The sequence below is a fragment of the Miniopterus natalensis genome, chromosome 9, assembly GCF_054644295.1.
Source record: "Miniopterus natalensis isolate mMinNat1 chromosome 9, mMinNat1.hap1, whole genome shotgun sequence".
Classification (NCBI taxonomy): Eukaryota; Metazoa; Chordata; class Mammalia; order Chiroptera; family Miniopteridae; genus Miniopterus; species Miniopterus natalensis.
Genome location: NC_142089.1, coordinates 42,101,488 through 42,115,441, shown reverse-complemented (window position 1 = coordinate 42,115,441; position 13,954 = coordinate 42,101,488).

Genomic DNA, 13,954 nt, shown 5'->3' with positions numbered 1-13,954 from the left:
ACTGTTAATCCATCCGTTGTTTAGTAACATGTTATTTAGCCTTGATGACTTTGTGTGTTTTTCAATTTTTTCTTGTGATTTATTTCTAATGGTGTGGATACCTTCATGCTGTCCCAAAGGTCCCTTACACTATCCTCATTTTCCTGATTTTTTTTCCTTTTTGCTACTCCGATTGGGTGTTTTTTTTCCTACCTTGTCTTCCAAATTACTGACTTGATCCTCTGTTTCATCCAACCTACTGTTTATTCTTTCCAGTGTTTATTCTTCATTTCAGATAATGTATTCTTCATTTCTGACTGGTCCTTTTTTTTATGGTTTCTATGCCCTTCTTCATGTAGTTGAACACTCATATCAGCATTGCTTTGAACTCTTTAGCTCTTTTTCTGGAGATTTCTTCTGTTCTTTCACTTGAGGTCTCTTTCCTTTTGCTACTTCTTTGTTTTTGTTTCTATGTATTAGATAGATCTGCTAAGACTCCCAGTCTTCATGGGGTGGGCTTATGTAAGATGTGTCCTGTGGAGTCCAGGGGTGCAGTCTCCTTGATCACCTGAGCTAGGTGTTCTGGGAATGTCCCTTATGTGGGCTATGTGGCCTCTCCTGATGTAATTGAGTCTCGATTGCTATTGGCCCATTCATGCATGAATCGCCCCTCAGGCTGGCTGTCTGTGAGGCTCTACCCCAACCATAGTTTGTGAGCTGCTATGCAGGTGCTGACCCATTAAAGCAGAATTTGCCTCAGCAGAGTTTGGTACCTGATGAGATCTCCCTTTGGATATGCCACTTGTGAAGTTTATTAAATGTTGCTGTGATGTTGTCTGAAGCTGGCCACTGGATGTTTTGGTTCTGAGCCCCTTGGCAGGGATTCTGGTTCAGGCAAATGTAAGATGCTGCCTGTGAATGGCTCTCAGAAACCTATTTGGAGCTACAATCAGTTTGTGGCTGCCCCTGCTGTGCCTGAGTGCACGTGAGAAGGCCTAAGCTGTGCACCAAGGCTGGCTTTTACCAGCAGTGGGCCCAGAGGCAGGTCAGCAAAAGTCCAAGGCACCCCGAGATTCACCCCTGCCTACCTTTGCCTGGTTGCTGCCTATTAGGCTCAGTCACTGAAAAAGCATCTGCCTATACTATGTACTTTAATATGAAGTAGGTTCATATTAAGTCACCAGGTAAGCGCTAGTAATGTTCACCAGATTGATACAAGTTCAAACTCAGTGCCAGTGCTGGGCCTGCGGCCGCTCAGCAAATATCCCTGCGTATACCAAGTCTAGCTGCCACCCACTGGGTGTTTGCACATCTTTGTGTTGAGACAGGGTCTCAGGGAGTCATCATGATGAGGTCAGCAAAGTTTATTAGGCCCAGACAGACCAAGATTTGGCAGAGTGAAGAGGGCTCTGCTTTGAGCATGCGAGGGAAAAAATGGCCCATGTTCTAGCGTCACACAGTTCAGTCTGCCCCAGATTGTGCCAGGAGACAGAACTCAGCAAGGTGAGGCTGTCAGGAGTCAGGATGATGGGGTTAGTGGATGTCCCATGAGGGGGAGTGTTGGTCAGGCTTCAGGGAATGTGGCTTCAACTCAGTCTGTCCCACATTTTGCCCAGATCTTGGCAGGGCAGAGCCACTAGGAGTTGTGTGGACAGGGCCTCTGGAGCCAGAGCTGAAGCACACAGGGTGGGTCTGCTGGAAGCAGAGAGGGTGATTCTAGCAGATTTCCATGAGGGGGAAGTGCCAGTCAGGTTCATGAAAAAATAGGGAGAACAACCCCCACCCAAAAGGCATACAGCTCAGTCACTGACACCCCATGAGTCTGCCCAGACCTCTACACCCTTTCCAAGGCAGCTGGCTCCTCAACAGGGTGTAAGCAACACGATGGGGCTATTACTTTCCCCCAGACTGATGCCGCAAGAAGGGGAGTGCTCCACCCAAGGAAGATGCACCTTTGGTGAGAGAGAGTGACTCAGCACAGGGATCCTGGCAGCTGCCTCTTCAGCTCTCTCCCCAGAGCCACAAACCCCAGACTCTTCTCACCTGACTCTAGTCTACTCCTCCCTCCCTCTGCAGAAGCCCAGAGTGAGTGGTTATGAATGAAATTCTGTGCATTGGCCCTTTAAGAGGGTGTCTGTGCCTCTAGCAGACTCCTGTCTCTCCCTTGTAGACAAAACTCCTGCTGCCTTTCACAGCCAGATGTTATATGGGCTCTTTCTGGCTCTGGTGATTTGGGCTGGGGAGCCCAGCTTGGGGTTGGGACCCCACATTTCTCAGAGGGAATGCCCCACTGCTGAGGTATCCCTCTGGAACCTCAGCTGCCAAGCTGTGGGAGTGGGGCAAGCCTTTTTTGCATCTCCGCCCTTCCTACCAGCCTCGATGCGCCTTTTTCTGTGAATTCTTCATTATAAGACTTCTCTTCAGCTAGTCTTCAGTTGGTTATTCAGGATGATTGTTCTACAATTTAGTTATAATTCCAATTTAGTCCTGGAAAAGCAATGGAAAAAATATCCTCGGGTGAGGGGGAAAAAAATCAAGTACATTGCTAAATCAATTCCCTCTAAGCCAGATCCCAAAACTGCCCACAACTACCTGAATGCCAACTCAATACAAGGGGAAGTAAGAGGCAAAGATGCAGTGAAAACACTGATTATAGATTGGGCAGGGGGCGGATCTTGCTTTTAAAAAACATTGCCAAATTTTACAAAAATATATGAGCATTGTTAGGGCCTCTCCCAAGAATTTGGAACGATCCCATGCAAAGTGAGGGTTCCTGAAACTATACTTTCTTTAATTCATGCTAAACCTACCTCTACATCTTCTCACAAGCAAGACCAAGAATTAGGTTTATTTTAGAAAAATGGGTGATGTGTAAAGTGTAAAAGCTCTGGAATCAAGGAAGCTGGGAGCAACTTGCAAGTTCCTACTTAACCCCCATTGGCCATGGGCCATGACCTTGACTTCAGTCTCCTCATGTTCAAGATGAGGCAGATGACAAAAATATCTCCCAAAAGACATAATTTAAGTGAGTGCAGTTTTTAAACTATGGAGTGTTTTATAAATGTTTATAATTATTTTTATTAATAGTATCAGTACTACTTACTGTTAGTGATATTGTTAGTGTAAATAATCAACTTAAGGTTATAAAATTGCTTTTGCCCTTCTGCATTCTTAGCATTCAGTTTCTACAATGTTTACTCCTCTGTGGCTTACTTAGATGAAATGAAAGCATAGCAAGATTACAGCCTTGCTATGCGCGGACTCACAGAACACAATTATCTTTTTCCAATGAGGAAAAGGTTTCCCTGGTAACTTGCCTTACTAAGCCCACTCTTCATAGGCACCTGAAATAGCCAAGTAATTGGTTGAGAATACAAGTTATTTCTTTAGCAATCTCTGTAAATTCCTAGCAATTTTTTGAAAACACATCTTTAAAAGGTTATATATTTTTACCTCTTCTTAAATATTGTTAAAATGCATTGGAACAGAACCTTATGATTATTCTTATTTCTGTTTTTAACAAAGATATGTAGGAGTTTGCTCATATCACGTGATCAAGCTAATGTACCTCAAGATGACTCATGGGTGATCTCTCAGGCAAATCTACTTGAGAACCCAGTCATATTCTCAAAATTTCTAAGGAAATGTAAAGCACATTATTCAGTACTTTTTATCCAATTTTATTCATATTTATCTGACACACTAAATTTAGATTTGAATTTATTCCCTCAGTTCTCATAAAGTAATTATTTAACTAATCCATAGAAAGTGAAACCAAAGCATGTGAAAATCTATACAATAAACACAATGATATCAAAGGAATCAATTTAAGAACATCAGGTGTTATAAAGTATTAAGATGATCATAGCAAATTCTCTGGGTGCCTGGTTCCAGGATTGTGTCTTCTCTATTGTTTGCCACAGAGTTTAGGATCAGCTTTCCCATGTATTATATTTACTGAATACCTATTATTTTGCAGATACTATATTAGACATAAAATGAGATATAAAATTATATCTAATATAAAATTAGATATAAAATGAGAACAAAAGAATGATGGTCCCATATCTGTGGTACTGGCAATTTTTAGTAAAGTATAACAGAGGTTCATATGAGATTTTGTCCTGCTTTCCAGGAATTCCTGCAGAGGCTCAAAATTATACACAAAACGTGCAAAGTTCTTGCATTCCAAAATCAGAGAGTCACCAGTGGTTGGGGCCAGATATTTATCTTCAAGGTCTAATGAAAAGTAAGAATCCAAGAATCCTCTCTACCACACCCAAAGCCCATCATCTCTGACAATAAAAACACATAGGAGACTGGACATTAGAGAGTGAATTGCCTTTTCAGATGCAGTGTCCATGGAGAAAGACTGTTTTCTTTCCCAACACAAGTCTACAGGGATGCTTCTCTTTCCAAAATCCATTAGAAATGGGAGCTTCATGAAAATCATTTATACAATAGTGGAATTTCTACACACACACAAAAAGGAGAAAGCACTTTGTTCCCCAGTTATACACTTGTGCAACCAGCAGTCATTAATCTACCCCAATGGCTCACCATGAGCTGGGAAAAGAGAAGGAACATAAGGATAAGAGAGGGCAGCAGTGACACTACACTTAATACTGTGAGGGCTGGAGCACTGAACACCTTGAAGGTAGCTGGGTTTGAGCTATCTCTCAGGGGCATCTCACAAGAGGAACCCCAGCAGCAAGATGCTGTGAGACAAGCCAGGAGCTAAAGGTGCACAGGTGGAAAATACGAAGCCAGAGCTAGCTCTCCCATATCGAGGAAACAGTAGGAAATTGGAGCAGGGCCCTACTGAGTCCCATGACAAAAATGACCAATGTGAGCCAGAGACCGCTCATCAATTAACAAGTAATTGCATCCACTCACAGTTCAATAAAGAGAGGTTTGCCTTTTTTCCCCTCTCCTTCATCTCCACCGGGTCCTAAGATAGAAGCTAGCACCTAGCAAATGGAGAAACTCTGCTCTAGCTGCTCAAGACAGATAGTCCTAGCCATGCTTTGAAAAGGAAAGAAAGCACTGAATAGAGTTTGAGACAGAAGTCTTAAAATATACAAGACTGGATGTTAAATGCTGAAACAGTACTGTTCTAAAAACTGAAAGTGCCCCGAATATTAAACAGACTATTTACAATTCCGTTAGGCAAAGTGAATGGCCTTGCTCTCCCCAGTGTTTGGCCCAAGTCATGAGCAAGGCTATCTGCAATAGAAATGGAATTAAGCAGATGGGTCGCTGAAAGCTAGATGTGGGATTTAAGTTAAGCAGGCTGAATCCCAGAAAAGATATCTGAACTGAAAATATAAATTTGGAAGCCCTCAGCACTTTAAAATGATAATACCTATAAATAATATTTTTAAAATATAATATTAACAATAACAACTAACATTTATTGACCTCTTACAATTTGCCTGACACTATACTGAAAGTTTTATATGGGTTATATAATTTAATCCTTAGGACATCTTAATGTAACAAGGGTACCACTTTTGTGTCCATTTTATAAAGAAGGAAAAAAAATTAGAAAATGTAATGAACTTGCCCCAGTTTCCCAGCTGGTAAACAACAGAAGAGGTGTCTAAACTAAAGCAGTTCTGACTCCAGTGGTCACTTGCTTAACTGAATTCATTAAACCGCCTTCTGAACATTTTCAACAGTATGAAAGTAGATGCTATCATTTAGACACACATAAGGAAAAAAGGAGAATTCTGAAAAACACTTAAAGCAGACAAGCTGGAAAAACAGCTTTAAAAAAATGAGATTAATTTAGATATTTTGTAAGATGAGGACAGTGAGATGATTACAGAAATATAAAAGGTTTGTTTGTTATCCCCCAACCAGTCTTGAGAGCCAATTTAGGATGCAGAACATAAATTTCTAATAGCACCTGCTTTGCTGGTGGTTGATATTTCTTCACAGGTTAAATGCTTATTTTCTTTAAGAAATAACACTGCATCTCTCAGTTCTGTTCTCTATTCCTTGATAATAGCAGCACAAAATAAAGTACATGGTTAATAACTATGTACACACACACCTATATGGAAAAGGTACAAGTGAACGTACCTCTTTAAAATTAAAAGTATGTCGTATGGATCACGATTTTTAGCATGATTAATTTCATGGGTTGCAGAACATTCCATATTTCCAGTACCATGAAGACAACTGAACTAATGCTGTTGAGGTCCAAAACTCTTGCATTCGCTATCCCTCTTATTTTACATAGCCATACCTAATTTAATGACACTGCTCAGGAATGAGGTGTGCAACATAAATCAATTTTCCAGGTAGCTGAAGCTTACCCAGTGTAGCATCAAACTGATTATATTTTACTGAATCTAATGGCCACCTGAAATATATTACATACTTCCAGTCCTTCTTACAGAACGTATAGAACGCATCCCTTTTCTCGACGGTCTAGAATCATCCTTACAAACATCAGTGTTTGTGCTGCACTGTAATGTAGCAATGCCCTGAGCAGCTACTCAGGTAGTTTTCCTTTTGCCTAAGACCCCTCCAGAGTTGGCATAATATTTTGAATAAAACAAAGCACAGCAAGAACACCATGTGCCCTGGATCCAGCCATATATGGATTAACATCTTGGCCGGCCCAGAAGAGCTGGGTTACTCTTTAGGCACGCTATTAACCACTTACGAGTCTTCGTCTGGCCTTTATCAAAACAGAGGCAAGATAAGAGCTGAGACTGAGTCCGTACTAAGTGCGGGCCACATTGCTATGGTCTTGACTCCAGCATGAGATGCAGTGTATCTAGTGCAGGCATTAAATACACAGACTCCGGGACTGAACCCATTCCTGGTTCTGCTCTAAGTAGTAGGCGAACTATTTAACCTCTCCATGCCTTAGTTTCCTTATAGGTAAAAATAAGATCATTAAGATACTTTTTTATGGAGTTATTGTGAAAGGTAATACATTCAGAATACTTAGAGTGCCTGGATCCTAGTAAGCACTGAACAAGTGATGACGACGAGAGCTCATTCAATCCTCATCGCAATCCTGAGAGGTACTTAATATTATGATTCCTCATTTTGAAGATGAGGAAACTAAGGCTGAGAGGCCTTGAATAATTTCTCAGTCAATAATTGCTAGTAAGGAAGTGCTAACTCCAGACGCAAGCATGTAACCACTAAACACGGCCATCATGTGCACACTCCAAAGAGCACTGCCCGCTGTTAGTGATGAACCAGGAGATGCAGGACATCACCTACACAGCTCTGCAGGCATCCTGTCACTAAGGCTGCCTCCTAGCTCAGACAAGTTTTTGAAGGTTAAGTGCAAGTATGGAGGCACCCCGCACAGTTTCTTACACACAGCCTTTCAATAAATGATAAGTGTTTGTCACATCTCCATGCTTCAGTTTCTTTTAGCACTTTTTAGTTGTATCCAATGTAGTACACCCTGAACCTAAGGAGAGATGAGATAACTTGTCAACTCAATAATTAATTATAAGCCACTTTCTGGCCTGAATGACATACTTTTACCTCTTACTAGGGAAAGGCTCATGAGTTTTTGACAGATATTTTAAGCTGGGTGTGGTAGGCAGTTTCCAACATGGCCCCCAATGATCCCCACCTCCTGCTATTTATGTCTTTGGTAATCTCTTTCCTTTGAGTGAGGGGTTAGTCTAGTGACTTGCTTCCAACAAATGTAACAGGGCAAAAGTGATGGATGTTGCTTCTCAGATTAAATTATAATTTAATTTAATTTAATGACTCCTATCTTACTTGTACTCCCCTCTCTCACCCTCTCAGCTGCTTACTCTAATAAAGCCAGAGGGCATACTGTGGGCTGCCCAATGGAGAGATCCACCTGGTGAGAAACTGAAGGTGGCCCCCAGGCATTAGCAACAGAGAACTGAGGTCCTTAGTCCAACAACTCACAGGGAACTGAATCCTGTCAACAACCACAATAGTGTACCTAGAAGCAGATCCACCCCAGACAGACCTGGTGAGGGCTACAGCCCAACCTTGATTGGCCCTGAGAAGCCCTGAGTCAGAGGACCCACTAGCCAGCCCCAAACCTTCCAGTGTAGGCGTTCCTATCCCGGGATACATCAGTCATCACTCACTATTATTCCAACTTCTAGAGTACTTAGTCAAGACCCCAAAAACTGTGGTCTCTTTCACAAGGCAGGAAGCTATTTCTAAAGAAAACAGTACATTCCAGCTAAGGTTAAGTCTCCCTTCTGTGCACCTACAGCACACTGTGCAGCCCTTAATGGCACTGTATTGAAATTATCCCAGTTTTCCCCATTAAAGTGTAAACTCTTCAAAAACAGGTACCAGATCTTAGCATTCTTTTTTTAGAGCTATATATCTATTCATGTCTTTTGAACTGAATTGAACTAAGTGAGAGCAATGTTCAGGGAAGTTGTAAATCTCCGAGTTATACTTGTTATAGTTGATATGACCAAAATAGAAAATGCTCCTAAGAGCTTTGTAATAAAAATTTTAAGCAACTTTCAAACATGAATATTCTAGGATATTGAATTTGTAAATGTAAAAATCATTTCTTATTCTTTAGTATTGCCATTAATATTTTCAAAAATATGTGCATATCTTAATATCAATGTATATTTAGATTTTAATTCTTTGACTTAATCAACATTGCTTTAACTTCCATAATAAGATTCCTCTGTAAAATAAAAATCTAGTACTTCTCATAAAACAAACATAATAGTAGTACAAAATAAGATTACAAAAGATTGTGGGTGCTTGGATAAGCAGTGATTAGGAAGCATCATATTTGCTATATTACTATGATTTAGAGAGAAAACAAAGTATTGAAACTAACCAACTGAGTAACCGAAGAGAAATTGCTTTAAGTGAAAAGCTTGTCATCTCATTTTTTATTTTAGACCATTAATCACAGGGTATTCTTACTTATTGCTTTACATGAATAATAGAAGTTCTCATAGTAATAAAAACAACATAAATTCAGCTCTGTGTAGTGATTCCTGATGGCCCTTTGATTTCAGAGTAGACAGACCTCTTTAAATTATGTTCTGTAAAACTGGCCATGCTCATAGGGACCAAACGCTATCCATTGTATTTCTCTCCCCAACACTGCTCCTAACTACCCACCCAACCCTAAACACACATAAAGAATCTCCAAAGGTACTAATTTTATTTTATCTCATTGAAGAGTACAACCTAGCTCTCTCTAGAGAGACAAACAAGGTTGCCTTTTGGGCAACGATTGCAGTTAATGCATGCTCCTTGACTCTGTCCACAGCATGTACTGAAAAGCCACAATATGTCAGCCAACTCTTTCAGAGAATCCAGTCCAATGAGCAAATCCCAACATGTGAGCTCAATGCATCCTTCAGACTATGGCCCATCAAGCACAACTTAAGCAACTTTAGTTACTCTCTAAGCATTCCACTTAGTAGAAGCCCATCTACTCATACATTTTGTAATACCCAGGTCCCCATGTGCTGTCACTCTTCTGAAGGTCTGAAGTTCACCTGGAAATAAATGATCTTGACCTCCCAAAGCTCTCTTGTCCATGAAGATAGAAATATTCATTTCCACCATCACCTTTCAGTCACTCTCCTTCCCTCCTGAAGGCTTTGGACTCTACAGATTATTTTCCTCTCCTTTTATTCATGTTGTCCAGCCAAACAAGATTGTTTATTTTTCTCTCACTCTGCTGTAGGAATGTACTATGAAACAAACTTGAAGGAATGAACTCAGAAATAAAACTCCCAGTGACAAGATAAGAAAAGAAAGCAAAAGATATCTGCGAACAAGATAGTAGAGACATTAGTGAATATACCCTATATTTGAAAGTCATGCTGATTCGTCTGGAAAACTGGGGATAAAATTGGTAATGAACCTAACAAAAATGGAATTGACATTTCACAACTGATATTTCTTATCCTTTATTCATGAGGGATGAGACAAATAGAAGGGCTCTGGAAATAACACTGCGAGACAAGCAAATAGATACATGGGTCTGCTATCAGATGAGAAAACAGTAAAGGAAAGGTGCCAGCAGACACCATCAAGAATCATTATAATAAGCTTGGTTTATGAAGATATATACACATAAATTTGTTAGTAATTGGTAATGATGCATTACCTATAGAGAAACATTTATTCAAATGACTACATCTGTCTCCTGGAGGCAAGAAAATGGAACATTTATAATATGCTGAAAGAAAATAATTATTAACCCAGAGTTCCAAATCTGGAGAAAATATCTTTTAGGAATGAAAGTAAAATAGAGATATTCTCAGATGAAGGTAAATAAACTAAGAGAATTTCCTGTCAGCAGATTTGTTCCAAAAGAATTACTGAAAAAACTTCTTCAGACAGAGGTAAATAACACCTCAATGACGCCTGTAGCACTGACAACAGAAATGGTAAATATCTAGGTAAATATAATTACCATTCATATCCTGTATAGTTTTTAAAATATGTTTCATATTGGAAAGCAAGAATTATAACATTGTCTTATGGGGTTCTCAGCGTATGTAGATATAAAACACAAAATAATCACAATATAAGGGGAGCTAATAAAGGAAACTATAAGTGGAAAGGTAACTGGGAACTTTATGAAGAATAAACTACAGGGAGACAATGGGACATGAAAATATTCCACTTGCAAAGTGATTGTCTTCAGGAAAATGACTTTTTAAATTTTTGTTGAATTTATTGGGGTGACATTGTTTATAAAATTATATGTTTCAAGTGTACAATTCTATAATACTAATCAATCTTGCTTCTGACTTTAAAAGCCATTGAAGAAAGATTGATCAGGAATAGATTGGGGAGTGGTATAAGTGAAATCCTTACACAACATATAAGCATCCTCAGGGTCTGACCCATGCTTACCCCTCCAGCTTCATCTCACCCTTCCTTTCCTTGCACCACATGTATATACTAGTCATATAAAAATTATTTGTAGTTCCCCAAGTATTTCATACTTCCATAACTCCATGGCTCTGTATAAGCTACTCCTGCTCAGAAGTGTTCCTTCTTTCCCTTCTTCACCTGGCAAACTCCAATTTATTTGTTAAGATTAGCTCAGGCATTTCCTTCTCACACAGGCTCTCCCAAAGTTAGGTTCGATGACTTTCTTATACATTCTACATAGTTTATTATGTTTGTCATGGTGCTTAAGAAAGTATATATCTGTTTATCTAGTTAGGTATTTAAATAACACATTGACATATGCCCAATATAAACATTTCAAACACTGGGGTGGGGGGGAACCTCCTATAGGTACAAAGAATAAAAATTATATATGAAGTAAACATTTGCGTACTCCTTCACTTCTCCCATACTGATGTGGTCCTTCCAGGGGTTTGTAGGATAAATTTACATGCACACATGCATGTGTGTATTTATAATGGTGCACGCACAAACTGGGTAGTACTATATGCATTGTTTTGCAAATTTTTCACTTAAAAATGCCCTGGGGATCTATCCATGTCCACACACATATACCCACTCCAAAGCATGGATGTGGCACACTTCATGTAATTTGTTCCCCTTCTAATAAAAACTTAGTTTACTTACAATTTTTTCACTATTTACCAAATGCTCAAGTGAACATCTTTGTGCATAAAAAATCATGTACACTTGTAAGCTGTGTTCCTACAAGTGGAATTTCTAAGTCATAATACAGGCAATTTCAATTTTGCATGAATTCTACTATATTGTGTACCAAAAATCCGTGCCACTCCTTTATACAACAAGAATTCATTGAACACCTATTATGTGCCTACTATAGGCACTAACAATTTTGCAGGGGACAAAAACATTTAAAATCACTTCCTCATGGTGTTTATATTTCAGTGGATCAAAGCAGAGGATATACAAATAAATATATAATATATTGATGGTGATAAGCTCTAAGAAGAAAAATGAAACAGGATAAAGGGGAAAAAAGGGGTAAGATTTATAATCATTTAAAACAGCACAACTTTTACCACACTCTGCCTTACATGTGATCTTATCAATCACCTAATGTGCAAAAACTAAAATATATTATTTAATTATCAATTCCCTAAATATTAATGAATGCATATATTTTCATTTGCTAACAGACCATGCAACTATCATTTTAGCTGCTAATTTCACTCAGTAGACCATAAGTTCCTTGCAACCAGTAACCATGGATCCTAACATAGTACCTGGCATAAAATATGCTTAATGAATGACAATGTAAGCAGTATTTCATATATAAACATATTTAAAATATATGTGATGCTAATTACATGTTATTATATATATGTCTAATGTCAATTATGTACACATATAATATATACAATATATACTAATTATCTGGTTTAAATTTTCTAGTAAATGCTATTAAATAAGTTACATATTAAAATTATAAACCAGTACAATTATTTTGGAAAATAATAAAAGTCCTCTTAAATCAACACATTACAAGAATAATTGAAAAATAAATGAAAAAATTTTAAATCATTTAGAATCAGTTAAAAATGCATTTTAAATGATCTCTAACACATTGTCATAGTTGTATCTTGGTAGAATTAGTGGAATGAATTCAACTTATGTATTAAATTAAATGCCCCAAGGTAAAATTACTTTTATGAATAATGATCGAAAAGAACAAAAACAAACCCAGCAAAATGTATTTCAAAACACATTTATAAAATGTAGTATTAAAGTCACTGTTAAATAAATATGTGTTCTGGCATTGATGAATTTATTATAAATTACTGGAACTGGAAGAATCTTAGAAATCTACTTCATTCAACTCCTTCATTTTACAGATGAGAAAATAAAAAACCACAAACGTGACTTGAGAGGGTCTCATAGCTAATTAGTGACAGCACTAGGTTAGAATCAATATTCTTTGAGTCCATCTGTTAGCATAGGCAGCTAGCTGGATAGTAACGAAAGAGAAGGGCACAAAACTGTCTAAATCTAAACCTGATTAAGTCTGGACACCCCAGGGGACAGCCACATCCTCTGCCAAAAGGACCCTAATCCCCAGTAGAGAGGAAGGACCAGCTTTCCAATCTCCCCGGGGGCCAACTGACCCGTTCCCCAGACTACAGGTGGGGGGAGAGGAACGAAAGAGCAGGGGGATCCCTCTGCCCGACACACGCCCAGTAGAAGCCAAGAAGGTGCAGGAGGAGGTAAGCACTTGTGTAGCAGAAACCATATGACAGATGAAGGAAAACTTACAGGCATATGCAGTAGGAGTCCAAAGAATGACATAAAGGGGCAGAGTCCAGCCTGGAAAATCTGGGAAAGAGAATCAGATTGGGTAAGGGACACAGAACCCTGGGAGGCCCAGGAAAGGGACTGGACAGGGGAAGACCCAGCGCAAGCTCGAGGATCAGCAAAGACACTGGTTAGTTTGAAAGAAAGCCTGTTCTCTCCCCAATACAATCAAAACTTAACAAAGGTCTGTCTGTGTGCCACACGCTTGTTCCTTCCTTTGCCCTGTTTGTTCTTTCTTTCTCTCTCTGTCTCTCTCTCGCCCAGGCGCAGCCTTGGTGGCAGACATGAGGAAATGAAACACAAAGAAGCTCTGCATCTCTGGGACCTGGTCTTCCTGGGTTTGGTGAGGACAAGTGTAGGCTTGCAGCCCCAGAGACTGCACTTATTCCACAGCAGGAAAGAGCTAGCCGCCTGGTCATGGATGAGACACTGGGCACCTGGGGACAGTCCTTTGTTTTTGCTTTAATAAATCTTACCACTACACCTCAATCCTCTTGCGTGTGGGTCCCCGAAATGCTTTTCTCATGGCTCCGTGGAAGAGCCCTATTTCTACCTGCAACACTTCCTAGAGCAGGGCTCTTTCTAACACACTACCAAGCCTCTCATAGATATAAGAAATTCTAAACTTACGAATGGATTGTATTTTAAAAACCCATTTACGAATCATTTGTGGTTAGAACTAGAAATTAACTTTTGACCTAGAAGTAATTTTAAAATTGTGTTGAAT